Consider the following 20,652-nt stretch of genomic DNA (forward strand, 5'->3'; position numbering starts at 1 on the left):
CTTGAATGTTTGAAATTTACCCTTTTGAAAATTTGAAGGGGTCCAAAAAGCATTCTTCGGTAAAATGAGCAGAACAAACTCGTCTACAAGATAGATTATTCGTTTTTGCAGCTTCGATAATTATTGGATTTCTACAAAATTCTATCCATTTTTCCAGACTTAAAAAAACAAGCCTTCAATGATGAGAATAAATTTATGCATAAATGTACTTACACTATTGGTTCATCCGGAAACACGTGAAAAGAAACATTCCGTTGATTTCGTTTGGAGCAGTTTGTCACTGCGCAGTGCCTACCCATCTAGATTTGGAATTATTGAGTGAAAAAATGTTAGTTTTAATTGGCAAGTGAATCTCTGGTTGAAACACTGCTTTTAAAAGTATATCGGAAATATGATTAAAAACAGCATATTTTTTCAAAATCATTTCTCAAATAAAAAACATAGTTCAACACAATTTCAATAAATTTTCAGGAAAGTATGTCTTGCAAGTTTTGTTGAAAATGCAAAATCATTTCAAATCCCATACAAAAATTGAAAACTCAACACCAATGCATACACCTATTGACGTGCGAATGTGTTAGTGCCAAGCAGCTATCGCCAGCTGAGGAAAACAAAAACAAATCGCTGTTTTGTTTGCAATGCTACGTTTTGAGTAGCTGGACAAATGTTTAGTTGGACAGCTTTTGAATGTTTTTAACTTAGTTTTGGATATAATTTTTGTTCGCGATAAGGAATCGAGAGAAGCTGCTGAACGAAAATGGCAAAAAATATCAAAACCTCGAAGCAACGAGATGCGATGATTCACAATTTAGAAGAAAACAAAAGCAACGTTACACGGTTATACTTGTTTGCTAGTGTGCGTGCGTAAAATGTCACTTATCTCTATTGGCTTGAATAGCATACCATTATTTTTGGGTTTATCGAGGTGCGACAAAAAAAGTATATTTTGCCACCTTAAGAAGATTATCAACTAAAAATTTTCATTTCTGATCCAAGTTACAAAACTTCCAGCCTTTCGTACACTCAGCCTTTTGACGTTGGACTAACATCTATGTCGAATTTAGGCACCTGAATTTGAAAATCTAGTAATTCAACCAGGGAAAAGTAATCAGCTTATATATCTGTCATTTCTTTTCAGAATATCGAGGTTTTGATATCAACCGATCAGAAATTCTTTTGCGGTTAAATTTATGTAACAAAAACAACCTGTTGTTAGATATACACTATTGAAAACATTGGTAAATAATATCGATTATCTAAATCATACCGAGCAACCAATCACTACCTCTTCCCAAGCGCAGCCGACACTAACGGATACAACCGATTTGACTTAAAAACGTAAACGTTGTTGTTTTACTTTTGTTGTTTTACATTCCCTATGCTACTAAACTCTAACTTCTTACTGACGAAACCTTGATTTTAAAAGGTACTATTCGAACATTTCACCCCGTCATCATATTCTCTGCTAGCTTGTTGAGAAGTACAGTTGTTTATTTTACGCCTCGTTCGCTTTGTACGTTCGTTCCGTTTTCGCGTCGGAAACCGACGCTACGGTGAACCCCAATACGGATAAATCAAAAACAAATTCTAGCACGCGGAAACGGCCTCGGCCTGACATTACGCCTGAGCCTGCGGGTAAAAAGCTTTTTGCCAACAACAGATTCGCTGTCCTGGGAAACGCCACGGATCCCGAAATAGTAAAGAAGGAGAAAATCCCGCCTTTTTATGTGGAAGGCTTCCCGGAAGGAGAGCCTGCTATTTGGACACGGGACTAAAAATTGCCATATGGCGTACCGCTGCATCAAGTGTGGCCAAACGCAAGCCTACGATGCCTGCCAGCTGATGGAGACCGCCGATCCGGTGTGCGCCAACTGTGGAACTGCCCAAAAAGCAACCAGTAGAACGTGCCCAAAACGCGCAGAGTTAATCGAAATTCCAAAGCGGGCCTCCACCAACAATCAGCCAGGTCGCCGAAAGTTCCCTGCCATTGGCTCCCGGTACCCCATACTTTTGCTCGCCCAGATACTGCTGAATCCAACCACCAGACCCGTCACAGGTGCCTCGACGTATGCTGAAGCAGCAAGATCCGGTAGCCGTTTACCTCCACCAGGTCTCCAAGGAAACTCGTCCGCAATGACTTTCTCCCAAGCTGCAACTGGCACAACTGACGACGAACCCATGCTCACCATGAAGCAATATATTTCACTGGTCGTGGAATGCATCAACACTTTTCGCACTTGCAAAAGTAGAGCTGAACAACTGCAATCTGCGGTGATGCTCGCTGGACCGTGAAATCATTAAGATTGCTAACTGGAACACTTGCTCAGGAACAAGAATTACGAGCTAGTTGACTTCCTCAACGCACACAAAACAGACATTGCTATCATCATGGAGACTCATCTCAAACCTGAGGAAAACATCTTCCTTCCCGATTTCCGACTTGTACGGCTGGATCGAGCATATTTTTCTGGAGGAGATGTGGCTATTGCTCTTCGGCGTGAAATAAGCTGTCATCTGCTACCGAGTTTTCAACTTAAGGTCATCGATTGGAAGTGACCCCTGAAGTCGTCCCATTACCATCATCGCAGCTTACTGTCCCGAGCAAGTCAACGTAAGGGACGGATCGGCAACGAACCTAAGAAGCGACATCATCAAACTGACTCGGAGGCAGGGGCAGTTCATCATTGCGGGTGATTTCAACGCGAAACACCAAGCCCGGGGCAACAGTCGACCCAACCAAATGGCCAGTCGACGCAACCAAAATGGCAACATCACCGATCTGGTTGTTCACCAAGAACTCAGCTCGGACCACTTCCCAGTGGTAGTCGAAGTTGGATCCTCTGCTAACCGATTCCAAGTCTCTTGGCGTAACTACCATCGAGTCGATTGGGCGCGGTTCCAGCGATGCGTGGACAACGCAATTGACTACGGCGTCCAGCTGGAGTCCTCAGAGAACATCGCCCAGTGTCTTCAGTCCATCGATGAGGCGTTATCCCAGGCCCGGGATCTACCTGTGCCGGCTTCCAGTCTGGTGAGTAACTCTCTGAGCCAAGACAACACAACCAAACGATATATCCAATTCAGTAATACTATAAGACGCGGTACCAGCGCTCTGGCCTGCTTCACCTAAAGACCAGCATCAATCGTCTCAGCAAAATCACCACGGTCAGGTTTGTGGAGCATAGCATAGCATAGCATAGCATATTTGATCGCCCGTGTGTTGCCCGCGATTGACCAGAATCAGCTGAAATTGCACAAAGAACCGTCAAAATGGTGCTTAGGAGTAGCAAGCCATTTTCAGTGTACAATTCCTGGTGATCTTTCTTTTCACTGATCAATAACGTAGCTGGCCACGCCAAATGCAGATCAATCGAGGAAGGGATATCGGGAATGTTAGTTTAATACTTGTTGCCACTAGAGACCGAGGAATCCTCTGCATCATCCACAAGTATCAAAGGAAGGAATTAGTGTTAGTGGAAAGGAATTGATCTGGATCCATCGAGGTTGATGGTGCGATCTTTCCTACACAAATTCGCGCACGATATGGTTACTTCTCGGTCTCTGGGCAACCGGCCACCAGGAGACGATATAAATAGAACCACGCCACGATCGCTGCATCGGCATACAGGAGAATTGAAGTTTCTAGTTATCTTCGGCAACCTACCAATCGTTAACAGTTTGTATCACACTAAGCTTCACGTTTCATCCTGTGAGCTTTTTAAATTTACCTTGAAACGAATGGATTTCGTAAAACGCAACAACCGCACGCCAAACGCAAACTAAGCAAACTACTGGTACCAGTGAAAAATATCATACCGCGTTGTTTCGTGACATGATGGATAAGCGCTCAAATAACCGACAAAGCGCGTAAGGGGGAAAAGTCTCTGACCAAAGAGCCAATACGAGGCACACCCGAGCGTTGTACGATGTAAGATCATTGATGCGTGGTTATTGGACTTCGAAACCGATGTATGAGGATAGTCACACTGAGCGCGGTCAAAATACCGCGCGCAAATCCTAATGTAAATCTAGGTTACTCATGCACCATTCTTGTCTTGAGTAATAATGCGGTTCGAAGAAGAAAACCGACCAGGGTTACCGGCTAAGAATATTTGCCTAAAAACGTGGACTTCACGGAAAATTTTATATAAACTATAATACCTACTGAGTATAAAAACTGGCAGAGTTGCATGCCTTCAAAGAAAGAAAACTTAGAAAAATGCCAATATGCATATCAAACAAAACAGAGTTAGAAGTTCATTTACAAAATGCCAAAACAATCGCTATCAACATTCAGTCGCATGGTATGATGTTATACCGACCAACGAGATTTCCAAAATAGATTTAAAAAATGTTATTCAGGTTTTGCAACATTCGTCCAAAAGCTAGTTAAATCATAAAATTGGAGCGTACCATCGAATAAAATACACGTAAAGACTTGGAATGGATCAGATAGCTTGAATTTGAGCTTGATCTACTGAGCTTGAGCTACTGATCAGAATCAGTCGCAATTGTACATCAGATAATAATTTATTCGCGCCTGCATGCTAATCAATACTGACACCTGGCGGTCAAATAAAGGAAGCAAATGTTAGATCAATGCTAATTACTACTAGTTACTACAAGTTTATAAAAAGGCAAATATGGATACGAAACAAAGTAGAGTTCTAAGTTTATTAGCAAAATACCAAACTGATCACAATTGAAATGCGGTTATCATGGACGGCGTGTTGTATGTTTCCAACTTAACTATTCAAAAAAGTGTATATGTACAAATATTTTTTGACCGAACTAAGCAAAGCTTTTTGACAAAATGTTAAACTAATAACGATTAGTTGGTGTGGTCAGTGTGGACTCATGTTGGCCCGACTCACACGAATTGAACATAATCATCCAAGAGTACACTATTCGTTCAAAAGCTACGAAATCATAAATTGAATTTTAGTTTCAGGTTCATGAAAAATGAAAATAATGAGCAATCCTACTGCGCACGCATGCCGAGCAAATTGTTGAAAACACTGCAACACTTCGCATCGACTTCATCATGTTTCGACACACACACACACACACACACACACACAAGCAAACTTCAATCCAAGCAACCATCATCTCTCTTCACGCCTCACACGCAGCCAACACAAATGTACACGAATGCACTAATCACCACGCAGCACAAAAGGCAGAAAAAAACAAATTCTCTCTCGCTATGCTGTTCAAATCGAATGGAAGAAAAGTTGTGTGCGTTAACATAGGTAGTCAGGCCTGAAACACGTCGAACGCCAAAGCGAGCGATCGGGCGAGACTCCCGCCGCAGCTCAATAAACAGCCGTAAGAAGATCTGTTCAACAACTTACGGCAAGAATCCTACCGGACCGCCCGCGCCGGCGTCCAGCATGTTTCAGGCCTCACAGTTTCACTGTAAATGTAAAATATTATCAACACCAATACTTAGCTTCTGATTCCTGTCTCTCCAGTTGCATTTTACGAGCCAGCTGAAGCAAAAAGGTTTGCTCTTTGCTGCGTGCAAAGCTCAATGGGGGATAAAAAGAAATAAACAAACACAATCCTATAATCGATGTCAGGAGAGGACGTATGATAGAGCCCATTTCTTCTCAATTTACGGCTTCCACTTCACTCTCAATTCACTAACACTACCGTTCACTAGGTAGAAATGAAAGCGTACACGAATGGCGAGCGAACTATATCTTTTGTGCCAATTTATACTGCATAATCAATTCCATTTTTGATCTTCTAATTTTCACTCCACTATAATTAATTTGTATCTTACACACGCGACACTCCATAAACATGAGATTTTTCAACTTTTTATAACTTCCAGAGCGAAAATAGAAGTGAATTTTATGAAAAATTTACGGACCGATTTAATGTGCGTTTGTTTTGTTAGCCATGTTGCCAGTCCTCCCGCCACGGTCAGGTTGGTGGATCTAAGAAACAAACATTTTTCTAAACATCTTCGCTCCCTCCACGTCCGAGGAAAGCCGTTCTGGAGACTTACCAAAATTTTGAAAACCAAACCGAGACCTATTCCCCCTCTATCACCCCCAACACCAATCCCCGGTCATTTCCTTCTAACAGCATCTGAAAAAGCCAATGCACTTGGTCAGCATTTTGTCAACTCTGACAATTTTGATCATGCTATGGTTAACCCGCACGAGCATGCCGTCCAGGAAGTAATAACTAGAGTCGCCGATCTTCCCTCAGTCATTCCCGATGAATCTAAAACATCTGCTGATGAGGTGTTAGCTGTCATCAAGCGTACCAAGAACATTTAGGCCGCCGGTGTCGATGAGGTCCTCAACCTTGAGTTGAAAAACTTGAGTCGAGACATTTTCGAACACCTGGCAGCGATCTTTAATAAGTGTCTGGAGCTCATCTACTTTCCGTCACCCTGGAAGCTAGCTAAAGTGATTCCCATCCACAAACCCGGTAAGGACCCTACCAACACTTAAAACTATCATCAGCCTATCATCGTGCATCTCGAAGTTGTTCGAAAAGTTGATTCTTAGTCGCTTACTGGAATTCGTAAAGCAGAATAACATCTTCCTCCCAGAACAGTTCGGATATAGGCAGGGTCACTCCACCGTTCACCAACTCACTAGAGTTACTCTATCTAGAGTTGTCTATCTTAGTCTCTCCCTGGACCGAAAGCTTCTATTTCGTTCAATTGTAGAGAAAACTTTTACCAAGTGCAACATACTGACCAAATCTCTCTATCCTCTCATTATTAGGAAATCCACCCTTTCCATAACCAACAAGCTTACCGTTCACAAGCAAATAATTTTACCGGTCATAGAATACGCTTTGCCTGTCTGCGAGGGCTGCGCTATAACCCACCATCCTAAACTTCAGATTGTTCAGAATAAAATATTACGTATGATCCTAAACTCTTCTCCGAGGATCCATCGCCTGGCTGGTTTTCAGGTGCTGGAGGAACGAAGAACAACATCCTTGACTAGGTTCAGAGTCCTGCGCCAGGTCACCTCACCAGATCATTTGTGAGCTGGTACCTTAGTTTTAAGTTAGTTATTCGTAGTTAAATAGGTTATCAAAAAAATTTTTTTTCAATCAAAAACAGGTCCCATATAGGATGAACTGTAAAATTCTACACAAATAATGTAAATCTACAGAATTAAGTAACCAGCAAAGTATTTTCTCATTTATTCATTAACACTTCAGTAAATGTATTAAAACGCCTAAACGAACACGGTTGAATCATTTGATTTTTCAGCAGCGATTTAAACTTCTTCAGCCAGTCTCTATTCATCGTGGAAAAATTACTGTTGATGAATGATCAACACTCATTTGCTAGAAATTTCATTTAGATCAAAAGAGGTTCTTTTGAGTACCGTAAAGTATCGGTAAAAGGAGTACCATAAATTATCGGTAAAGTTTTCTCAATTCAGCATACATTTAGTTTTCGTTTTTGTTTTTCGGCGCGCGGTTTTGTTTTAGTTTCTTGCACACAGAGACAAAAACAAACTTGTCTCTATCGTGGAAAATAACAAATCATTTAGAAATGCTCTAATCATAATTAAAGAAGTAATATATATTCCTGCCACTCGCCAAAACCTTGATAACAACTATGTAAAAAGTGTGTATGAGTTCTTGTTTTTTAAGTTATTGAAATACAGGTAATTTATTAAAACACATAAAGTTATATACTGGGCTGAAGCCAACCTAGCATGAGTTTGATCAGTTTAATGTCTAACAATTTCCAATATTAGAATTTCCGCTTGAATCCTTCTGGTCACCAATTTTAGATAGTCTCGTTGAGTTTGCTTTTCGCTAAGGTAGAAAAATTTTACCCAATTCGCTAAATCAAATGATTCTCTTGGTAGTGCAGCTATGAAGAAAGGTTTTTTTAAGTGACAGCGCTTTTATAAAAGATTCATTCTTTTAATATATATAATTATTTATAACGCTTTAACCCCGCACTCCGTCTCCGCATTTAGAAATGCACTGTTAGATAAAATTCCAGAAAATACTAGAGTAACAATTCCGTCTATTATTTGTTTTAACGAAATATAGAAATACCGTAGTCAACCTCATGCGGTCGTGTCTTGGATACCACCCTCCTACTTTTGTGCATTCGGCCTTTCATGCATTCAGCCTTTCGTATATGATACATATTTCTCAGCCTTTCGAGTTTCAGCTTAACCACCCAAAGCATTTTGAAGTTAGAAGGTATGATCGACCGTGCAGTTATTCACTAACACCAATGAAATCGTTTTGTCAAGCCATTCAATTTTCTATGGAAACTATATTTTGCTTTCATTAAAATACATACACCACGACCCTTCAATCATACCTTCTAACTTCAAAATACTTTGCTAACCACTGTCAAAACGAGTGGAATAAAACGTTTTACCAATTATTGATTTACATTTCACTCATCTCGCTCGGTCTCTCTCGATTGATTCATTTTGTAGCAGTACGGCAGCCCAAAAATTTTAGAATATTTATTATCGTTTTCAACCTGATTTTTTCTTATTGTGAAATTGATTTTTTTATTCATGCTACTCCAATTACATTCACTAAATCACGAGAAAAAAAAGTATTTTTTCAAGTTGAGAACAAAAAAAAACATCTTGTAACATTTCCGAATGAATCTTTGCCTCTTGCAGGTAAAAACTCTTCTATAAGTTTGTATTTCTGGAAAATAAATGCTCTTTTGATATTGTGCAGGTCAAAATTGTTCAGCAAACATCAAAAATTAAGTTGAATGGAAATAACCTCACAATCATCCGAAAATGTTTCTTTCTTGTTGAATAATTTATAATTTTTCATACCTGTTCTCCAAAATTTAAATGTACTGAAATCATCTCCTTGAGATAAATTGTTGATTACTATCAATAGCAACATTTCGCTTCTCATGGTTGCACACGAGTAGAAATCGAGTTCTGCTGCACTGATATACGATCAGTCCACACAGTACCTACTCTGGCAAGGCAATCTTGAAATGGATCCTTGGGTGAACATTAGAACTGTCACCGTCCACCTCCAAGACTAAAAATGTTTGCATCTATGCATAGAATACTTTATAAACATTATTAATAAACAGATGCAGATAATTTTTTTTTCGGTCAGTGGAAAATTGTATTTTGGAACACAAATGTTTTGCCAACAATAATTCTTTTGGATTGAGTAAAGATCAACAAGCTATGTTTGAATCAGTAACGAACCTTTAACGACTCAAAAAGTTACACATTGACGATCGGGAACAATTGAAGATTCTGCAATAACAACATTCCCACCAAACAGTTACAAATTCGGGGACTATTTTCCATGTATATAAATTTGGGAATATGCTTCTTAGTCAACAACTTTTACAAAAATAGAACTTCACATATAGAAACAAACCTAACAATCCTAGCATCCTCTAAGCCCGACGAAATCGATCACCAGGATATTGAATCGGGATGGTCTAATCTTGGAGGAGATGAGTTAACGGTGAATCCACAGCTTTCTTTACCTGCAAACATGAAGCAAGGCAGATTGCATATTTGAGACACCGGACACCACAGGCATCGACGCATACATCGGACATCGGCAGCCGACGTAGCACTAACCGTAGCCTGGATGTAAATAACATTGTATATTTTTTTTTTGTATGCCTGAAGGGCATTGGGTAGAAAGCGCCACTGCGACAGGAATGTTTGTCTTTTGTGGCTGGTCCCGATTACTTTACACAGATTACAAGATGCTCGAACTCATTGATGGAGTTGAGCTAGTTGGTTGTAAGCCTGTGCCCCAATCCGGAACTACATGGTTGATGAAACCTGTGACCGTTTTGGGATTGGTGCTCCATACCTGGTATGGAGTTGAGAGGTAACTTCCAAGGAAGTTTAACCTCGATGAAGCAAGAGCCCCGCAAAAGCAAAGCAAATGCGCTGAGCTCTCAGGTTCAGCGTTGCAAAAGCGACAATAGTCGGTTAGGACTTTGCCGATTTTCTTTAAATGATAAAGAGCAGGACAGTGTCCAGTGAGAAGTCCCGTGATGATGCGTAGTTCACTACGAGTTAAACTAAGTAGCCGTTTGGTAACCGTAGGGTTAGGGTAGATAAACTGTTTAGCTTGCCTGCAACCCTGCGCATGTTGCCATTGAGATGCTATCTTTAGCTTTTCCCATGTACTTAGTTCGCCTTTTATGGCGGATGTGGAAGTACCCAAAAACGGTTCCGGTCCAATGAATTGCTGAGCAGATCCTTGTCTTGCGAGGCTGTCGGCATGTTCATTTCCCTCGATTCCGCAGTGACCGGGTACCCAAAGTAGCATTACTTTGTTGAGGCGGGAGAGTTCCCTGAGTGTTGCGATGCACTCCCAGACTAGTCTGGAGACACATGTAGCAGACTTTAATGCCTTTAGTGCCGCCTGACTGTCCGAAAAGATTCCGATTTTCGCATGTCTATATTTGCGATGTAGACATGTTATAGCACAGATATATATTGCGTATACCTCCGCCTGAAAGACGGTTGGCCACTTACCCATTGAGATAGTGGCCTTTATACCTGGTCCGTAGATCCCTGAACCAGTCTGGGGTCCGATTTTTGAGCCATCCGTGTAGAAGCGGATTGTGCCCGATGGAAGACTCGGCCCTCCATTGTTCCACATGGAGCGATCTGTGTCGATCACTATATATGGAACGTCCATGTTTGGCTTCGCTTCCATCCAGTCCGAGACTGTTGTTACTAAAGGTGTCAGCTTAAACTCCTTTAGGATGTTTAGGTGACCCGTTAGGTCACCTTCGAGCATCGTTGTATTTCTTTGCAGCCTTAGTGCGCCAAGCTCTGCTTCCTTCTTCACATGGAGATGTAGAGGAAGTAAGCAAAGCAAGGCCTCCAAGGCTGCTGTCGGTGTTGTGCGCAGGGCACTGGTAACTGAGAGACAGGCCAATCGTTGGACTTTGGTAAGTTTCACCTGAGCTGTCTTTTCATTTACTTTAGGCCACCATGCGAGGGCTGCGTAGGTTATACGTGGCCGAGCAATGGTGATGTAAGACCAGAGTGCTAATTGTGGTTTTAGCCCCCAGGTCTTGCCAAACAGTGTACTGCCAGCCCAGATAGCTGAAGTTGCCTTCTTGATAGCGTAGTCTAGGTGAGCAGTCCAGTTCAGCTTCTTATCCAGAATGATTCCAAGATATTTGGTCTCATTGCTGAAACATAGTCTTACCCCATTCAGTAGCGGAGGAATGATTGTGTGCATTCTTCGCTTGGTAAATGGTATAATGACCGTTTTAGCGGGGTTAATGTTCAGCCCTTCTTCTGAGCACCATGAGAGGTGGTGTTAAGTGCCGTTTGCATACGACTAGATAGAGTTGCATCACATTTTCCCCGAACAATAAGGACTATATCATCAGCATATCCAATGACTTCGAAGCCCAGCTGTGATAGCTTGGTTAGGGGAACGTCTACCACCAGTGACCATAGCAGTGGAGAGAGAACTCCTCCTTGAGGACACCCTTTCACTGCCCCTACTGTGACAGACGTATCCCCCAATGCAGCTGTGATCTTCCTGCTCGAAAGCATTGCTTGGATCCAACTCATTGTAGTATCGTCGACTCTTTTATTTTGTAGAGCCGTGTAAATTGATGCAAAGGACGTGTTATCGAAAGCTCCCTCAATATCAAGAAAAGCGCAGACCGCTGTCTCTTTATATTTCAAGGACTTCTCGATCTTCGTCACTAGGCAATGCAAAGCGGTTTCAGTAGATTTACCCTGTTGATAAGCATATTGATGCTTGTGTAAGGGTAACTCCTTCAGAAACTCACTGCGGATGTAGTTGTCCGTAATTTTCTCCATCAACTTGAGAAGAGTTGACGTCAGACTTATAGGTCTGAAAGCTTTGGGCAATGTTTTGTCTTTTTTGCCCGGCTTTGGTATAAACACCACCTTAACGTTCCGCCAGTTGACCGGGATATGTCCCATAGTAAAGCTGGCTCGAAAGAGGCTGATGAGTTCGGACATAACGACTCCGTCCGATTTTTGTAGAAAGATTGGTAGAATGCCATCCGGTCCTGGTGACTTCATAGGCTCAAAAGAGCTTAGTGCCCAGTTGATAGAAGTCTCCGTGAAAATTCTACGAGCGAGCGCTGCGGAGTCACGTGACGTAATGCGTCTGGATTCGAGGCTCTGTAACTCTTCGACGTTCGAACCGGAGATTGCTGTCGATCCAGGAAAGTGAATGTTCATAAGAACATCCAGCGTTTCCTTGGTGGTGACAGTCAGACTACCATCTTCCTTTTTCAACTGCCCAAGACCATTCGTGTGATCTTTGGACATCGCTTTTTGCAGTCGCGTTGCCTCAGGTAGAGTCTGAATGTCTTCACAGAATCGAATTCTAGACCTCCTTTTGGCTTTGCGTAGCTCAGCGTTGTATTTTGTAAGGGATGCTCTATAGGCTTCCCAGTTGGACGTGATTTTAGCCCTGTTGAACAAGCGTCTAGCTTCCCGACGAAGGTTGCTGAGAGTTTCATTCCACCAGGGCACATCACGGCAGACTGTTCGATTTGTTAACGGACAGTTTGACATAAAAGCTTCCGTGATCCTGTGCTGTAGGTCACTTGCTGCGATGTACAGTTCACCTGGAGTTCGAATATTTTGGTGGCAGGATGTTCTCGAATTGACCAAATGTTCCTTAAAAGAGTTCCAGTTGGTTTTCTTAGGATTCCTGAAATGTTCTCTTCTCAGAGGAGTAGCCTCGACGTCAAATCTGATGTGTCTATGGTCTGATAAACTGGGTTCATCAGAGACATGCCAGTTCTTGACTTTCTCCGTTATCGAGGCGCTACATAGAGTGAGATCTAGGACCTCTTGTCTAATAGCATTACTGAAAGTTGGCTCGTTTCCCACATTGCATACATTAACATTGTTAGAAGTAAGGTATTCAAGTAGGTACTCACCTCGAGTGTTGACATCCGAGCTGCCCCAGACTGTGTGATGCGCGTTGGCATCGCAGCCGACGATGAGTGGCTTGTTGATGCTTCGGCAGTATCGCACAAGTGATGCGACTTCGGATGGCGGTATATCGTCCTCGTCCCCCGGGAAGTAAGCGGAGGCAACAACCACTTCTTGAGTGCCGTTGGTTGTCGGGACTTCCACCGCAATGGAAACAAATCCCGTTGGATGAACTCTGTAATGGGAACAAATTTAATGTTTCTGTTCAGCAGAATTGCAGTCCTGGGATTTGACTGTTGATTACAATAGACCAACTTACTGTTTGTGTTGGCTAAGCCAAGGATCCTGGTGTCGTGGACCCATGGTTCCTGGGTCAGCGCCACGGATAGCTGATCCTTGGTTATCCTCCGGCAAAGAACACCAGAGGCGCCCTTTGCGTGATGGAGGTTCACCTGAACGCAGCGTATGCTGCTCATTTTGTTGGCAGCGCGTCCTTCGTCGGATCTGGTTGAGATCCGATTGGCGGACGGTTGCCATCAGCGGTGACGCTGGGATGGGTAGTCTGCATACCCTCAGCAACAGGCTCCCGTTGCAGCAGACAGTAGGCGACAGAAGTGCTACTCTCACGTTTAGGCGGCGGAATTTGGCTCTGAGGGTCGCGACTGTTCAGATGCTCACGCTTACTCCTCTTTCGGTTTTTCGGCGGAACCTTCTTCGCTATCGCGGGAGTGCGTCGAGCAGGTGGTAGCGGTACACTCCCTGAGGGAGTCTCCGAACGTACCGTTCCTGCCTTCGCACCAGAACCTTTCGCGCCTGTGTTTGAGGACTTTCTGCCAACCTGCCGCATGCGTGCTTTGCCGTACTTGTAGTTCAGCAGGAAGCTCTGTGCCGCTATGAGGTTAGCAGACTGTTGGCCCAGCTCCACCATCAATTCGACAGTCTTTCCAGTAACGATGCGATGACATACTCGCCATGCACGTGTGGAGAAACCGTCGTTCTGATTTTGGAGAAGACGGAGAATTCTCTCATTTGTGGTGTCCACACTGTCCTGGAAGTACCCTACAAATTTTAGGGCCTTCGGCAGGTCCTTCGTGCGAAAGACACTAAGGTGTGCTCCCTCCCACGGTATGAGAGAAGACGCCGTGGTCTCCAGCCATCTAACTGTGTCGTTGTCGGCACAGTCAAGTCGTAGGGTACCGTTTTTTAGGCGGCAGCTCCTAAACTTGGGCCTAATGGCCGGTGACTCCTGGTCCGCAATGCAGTCCAGAATGGCATCTCGAACAGTTTTTAACTGTTCAGGGGTTGTATAACCTAATCGGAAATTTTTTTCATAGTGGAAGAATAAGCAGCGAAAATTAAAACCAACCTAGAATGACCAATTATGTAGTAAGTTCTGGATTGTGATTTTATTTATGTGGGCAGTTTATAAAGATATATGTTTATATAAAAGTTGTGAACTCAAAACAATCTACACAATCTGCTTCAACTTTGTACTCACCGGTAATATTTTTCTGGCCTAGCGCCTGAAGAACGTGTAATATTTAATCACAACTAGTGAATATTCGAATTCAACTTTTTTAAATTTAACAACACAACACTTTCAAAACAAAATTAGACACTTTTAAAAACAGAATTCGGCACTTTTAAAAACTTCAAATGCAATTTTTCACGAAACAAAACCCGTATACTCTGGGCAAAACATCACAAACACTATGCGCTTTCATAAACTCAAAAACAAAATGGCAAACTCATTCAGTTGTTGGATCTTTTTCCGTAGGATCGTTAGATTTATCGTTTGGATGACAGTTGCGCAGGTACACTGCCTTCAAAAACTACTCAAATCGGAGTTTTTCTAAAGGCTGGTACCATTCGAGTAGTTCATTTCGTACCAACTGTTTTGGAAGATTTCTTCCTGAGTGTTACGTATGTCTCATGTATGTGGGAATACCGTAAATTTGATTACAGAAGAAACCCGTAAAATAGAGAATTTACGAGTTCAGTAAACTAAAATACCGAAACTCGGAACCCTAACACCATTTAACCGAGATTTCATCGAACAAAAAAGCTTTTACCGAGATTCCGAATAACAGAACTGTCAAAATAACGAGTGCTTCACTAATAGTTTTGTTCCTGTTTCGGTGTAGATGTAAAACGAGCAGGATTTGCTGCTGATTATTATTATGGAAAAATCTGCAGACCAACTTAAATATTGAGTGAGTATACTTTTTTAGATCTTGTTTTTATTTTGCTGCGAAGAATATTTGAAGACAAAGGATTAATTCAATTCTTTCTTCACTCATTTTGCAGGTTATCGACTCGCTTCGCCGGATGGAAGATGCAGAGTGGTAGTTGCTACTTTATTTCCTAGAAGCAATACTACTGTCCTGTTTACACTAATGCTCTGTTTTGTTGCATCAGTTGACTTAATAATTGATAAATTTATTTGTATATTTAATCGGTTTTGATTATATTCTGAGTTTATCTGAAAAAATCGCAAAATACGTACTTCAGTAAATTTTACCGAAGTTCTCGTAATAATTTGACAGTTAAATTTTCCGAGTTCCGTAATTATTTATTGAGTATTTCGGTAAAACATTACCGAGAATCTCGTTAAAGTTTGACAGGTTTTCAATTTTTGGTTTTACAGAATCTCGGTATTTTGATGTATTACCGAGATCTCAGCTGTTGAAATCTCGGTAATGTATTTTACCGTACTCGGTGATAATATCTAAGTGTGATTGAAAACATTTAAAAACGTTTCGCTAGAAATTAGTTGTTGTTTGGAAAAATGGTTGTATTGTTGTTTGAAAAAAGTGTTTTTTATTCGAGTATTTGAATTCCTCCAGTTATGTGAATGGTTATGGAATTTTTGGCATGTGTACTATTTAAAACCTCAAGTCACAGTTCCCGGGTAACAGTGAACCGTATTGCTGCGGTTTTTAATGAAGCTGCTAAGGCAGGAGATACACTAATGATTTATTAAGGTTTGTTTTTTTTTTTATTACATATATGTATATGCAAAATACAAAGATTTGAAAAAAAAACTTGTGATTTTGTTATATTTGTATGCAACAATCCTCTGGCAGTTTCATTCATCAAAGGGATCAAAAGTCAAAACGAGCAAACTGAGTAGCTTTTACTCAGTTTCATTTCAAAGCGGTTTTATAAGAAGAGGGTAATTCCTACTCAATTTCTGACACATGGTGACTCTACCAATAAATGAGTAATATGTATCATAAAAACTCTGTTCAGAGTAGGTTCACTTTTAACGAAAGTGAGTGAATTCTCACTCAGTTTAGAGTTAAATTTGACGAGCGTGCATAATACTCAGTTCCTTGTACTGTCCAACTGCTCGAAAAATAATGATCAAAATAAATTTTCATTTTCTCGGCTTAATCGAGCCCCAAAAAAAAAACCCAAAAGGGACCATTCATTAATGTGTCACGCAAAATTTGGACAAAATTAACTCCCCCCACCCCCTTGTCAAAAACTGTCACAACTTCCTTGACCCCCCCCCCGCCACTTAATTATGTCTCGTTTTCATACCCCCTCTCCCTTTCTTTAGTTATAGTTAACACAATGGATACGTTGCGGCTGCGTTTGCGGCAATTTGACAGTTAGCCCATACATTTTCTGTCAAATTAGGTGAAACGGGACGTGGTCGCGATCAACTCGAATTTTACAGTAGCAATTTGAGTGCTGTTTATTTAGTGGAAGCCGATTTTTTTACACTCAAACTACAAAAGTAAAAAGAACTCTAACCTCAAAATTGTACAGGAAAAGACTACAATCCCGTTTCACCTTAACGTCAACGCAACGCAAACGTATTCATTGTGTTTGGACCTTTTTTTTAAAGGTGGCGGGGAAATCTGCAAACAGACACCTGAGAAGAGAACTCAGGGTGTGGGGATGAGACTAGGGGAGAGATGCTGGGGTAGTTACACTCCCCCAGGCACCTACTGATCCCTGTCCTGACCCACTAAAACCCCTCCAGTCTCCAGTCCTGGTCTTCCCGGAACGGCGGTTAAGTATTACGTCGAGGAGTGGCTTTTGTGCGTGATGCACCCTCTTTACTCTTATAATCTCCTAGCTAACTACCTGAAGACTGGTTATTACCCAACAAACATTTGGACTGAATAAAACAGCTAATAATTTAAAATAGCTGTATAAAGTCTGCATACAGGTGAAACGGATTGCCACAACGCTCAAGTTGATTTATCAGCTGAACAAGCAATAAATTCAGGTTTAAAAAAACTTGTGAAATACTCCACGCCATTATTCAATTGTTGGCTGGTTAAGCGCTATTTCGATTTAAAAAATAGCTATTAGACAACATTAGCGCTTTTATAACTAATCTTATTCAGCTGACGGCTGAACATAGGTCAAATAATGTATTTCTAAGTGTTTAATCAGCTTTCAATCAGTCGGTTTTGGAGAACTAAATCAGCTACCTGTTACATTCGGCTTCCTAAATAGCCGAACACGGGCTAAATAAGAAATAACTCAGCCATTTGAACAACTTTTATACATGCTGATCGATTCTGTAGAAGCGATTATTCATCCTTTGTACAGCTTGTAGAAAAACTTATTTACAGCCAACAGCTGCTGGCTTATAATATAAATAAGCGCCTATATGACAATTCCATGGCTTAAATTGTACATTCTGTTTTTCTGAAAACGTGCTTTTTCAGCTTTATTACAGCTACGATTAATATAATTCAAAATATATATTCGTCTAAATTAGACAATTTTTTTATTGTATAGGCGAATCGAAAACATCTAAATATTTCGATTTTTTGCACTTCTGTGTGTATTTTTCATCGCTTATTTTTTATTATTGTTAGTGAAAATTACCTTTAGTATCCAATTTACCAATTCCAATTCAAAGAAAAAAAAAACTCGAATCAAGAACTCATGCTCATGAGGTTTCTGGTAGAACACGTTGCCGATTCGTCTATCTTGACATACATGCATAGGTATCGATTTAATCCGTACATATATTTTCAGTTTATTTCATAAACAGTTTTACAGTCGCTGTATATATACTGAATTGTAGCTGAACAAGCGCTTCAGCATTTGTATCCCTAACTGTAGAAATTGTAGAAATAATTGCTAGTGTATCCATTCCGTAAACAGAAATAAACAGTTCAAACGAAAAATAATGATAGTTTTAGCAGCACGGCTAGCCGTACCCACTAATATTAAAATTCTACAGTGTCTTGTATTAAATCGATCAATTACAGAGAACAGTCACTTTGACAAAACGTGGTCTATCGTGTTCAAAGGATATGATACAAATGCTGAAGCGCTTGTTCAGCTACAATTAAGTATATGTACAGCCAATGTAAAATTGTTTATGAAATAAACTGGAAATATATATATATATATATATATATATATATATATATATATATATATATATATATATATATATATATATATATATATATATATATATATATATATATATATATATATATATATATATATATATATATATATATATATATATATATATATATATATATATATATATATATATATATATATATATATATATATATATATATATATATATATATATTGTAACCTTTGGGAAAAGGTTCCACCGTATAGCTATGCTCTGGTGACAGTGTTGCTATACTATAATCAGACCGAATGTCAGTAAATGTAAATCCCCATGCCAGAAATTGTTTGAATTATATAAATATAAATAAAGAACCATTAAAGTCCGATTTAGTTTTAAATATTTGCTCGAAACTTAGAGGCCTCCGAAATAGTGAGTCGTTACCACGTCGATAGAGACACCAGTGCAAAAAGATTCGATGTGCTCTGAAATGGGACCATTCACTATTACGGGCGGCCAATCAGGAGCTAGTTAGCTTGCCGAAAAGGGTAACCGTAGGGATGCTAGGCGACTTACTGCTGCTACTTTCATCGGCGATAAGCCAGGACAACAACCTATGGTGGCGCGCAAATCATCGTTGTTCGGCAGGCAGCGTGATCGGCAAAGCTAGAGAGACTGGTGTCAGCCGAAGGTGCGAGGTTCAGTGTGACGTAGGCTGGAGAGAACCCGATCGGGATGAGGTTCCAGAACATTCCAACGGTTATATAAGGAGGATCCCAACGTGGGACAAGGGAGACCGTTTTAAACCATCAAGGTAATTGGTCAAGTTTCACTATTTTCTTGAACAAGTTATACCAGACGACGTTTTCCCTGGTTAGATTTTGCGCTAATACTTCTAATACCAAAGTGCCGAGTAAGTCCGCGTGTGAGTCAGAGTGATTTAGTGCTGCCGGTGCCGTAAGAAAGTTTACCAATCGCCTAGAGCTCCGGCCACCCCAGCTATCCGCGAAAGGAGCTCCTGGACCGTGTTAGGTTTCACGAGCGAAAGACCTGGAGAGCCACGTGCACCACTTCCAACAAGCCTCACCGCCATCGCAGCCACCTCCACCGCCTCCGTCGTAGCCACCTTCAAAGCCATCATCGCCTCCGCCGCCACCGTCACCTGCAAGGTCTCGCCGTTCGCCACCCGTAGGATTCATCGCAGCCGCAGTCAGTGAGTCGAATATATTTTTCCGTTAAAAGGGTTTAAATAAAAATAAGGGAATTTAGTTACAAGTATCTATGATTTTTTATTTCGGACGATTTGCGATCACTTTCTGGTGTGCACCAAAGCTATTGTTTTACAGGTGGTGATCTTGTCCGAGCGAAGTGTTTCAAGTGAGTTTTCTCTAGCGCGTTTGTCGACCCAGAGAGGTCAGAATTATAAGTAGAGTCTTATCCGACTGGGATAGACTACAATTGGCGCCCAACGTAAAAGAAAAAAATCTGTCCCAAGCAGATTTTATTCCCGCGTCTAGGGGAGACTCACAAAACCTCCGAAGATTTCGTGATTTGAAAGTGTTTCGATTTTTGCTTTATCGCTTCATCCGTGGTCCAACAGAACAATCCGTGTGATTGTAGTATACATTTTCGAGATCGGTGCGCAAAGAACAGCACCCGCGTGGTCGGCTTTCGCTCTCAGATCAGAAGCCTCTATTGTTTCGATAACAGATAAAATCCTCATTAGCTTTCAGTGATACCGACAGCGCGCAATAAGTCTGGTTTGTGGCTAGACGAAAAAGTGTGGCATTGTGTAGCACAGTAGCACGTGCGTTTGCGGGTTGAGTCTGGCTTTGTTTGTTGCGGGCCGAAATTTCTATTGATCGCAGTTTTGATTGAAACCCTGTCACAATGGAGGGTAATATGATCGCTAACCTGGTAGATTCACAATTAAAATTTTACGATCTTCGTGCTGATTTCCTCAATGAAGATGAATTAGATTATGAGCTGAGTGTTAGAGGAATCATATGCGAAGATGGTGCCCAAATGTGTAGAAAGCGAGGAAATTTAAGAGAGGCACTTAAAAAGGAGAAGAATAGTTGTGATCGCGATAATTTACTCGCAATCCGTTGCGAATTGGACCCCGTGTTGGATTTAGATTTGTGCATTGAAAAGTATAGCCAGGTGAAAGATAGTTTAGAGGGTACTTCTCAACCCGCTCCGCCCCGTTGTCAGTCTACTTTGCTACACTTGGGAGCGCGATTGTGTAGATTGCTTAACCGTGCGGAGGAGGATAAACAGAGTCTAGTAAAAGACATGCTTAAAGAAATTGCAGATCTGTTAAATTTGCACTTTTATAGCAAACGGCAGGTAGAATTTGATTTGAAGGACAGACAGAATAGAGAAGGTACA

Source organism: Wyeomyia smithii, chromosome 1 (genome assembly GCF_029784165.1).
Source record: "Wyeomyia smithii strain HCP4-BCI-WySm-NY-G18 chromosome 1, ASM2978416v1, whole genome shotgun sequence".
Lineage (NCBI taxonomy): Eukaryota > Metazoa > Arthropoda > Insecta > Diptera > Culicidae > Wyeomyia > Wyeomyia smithii.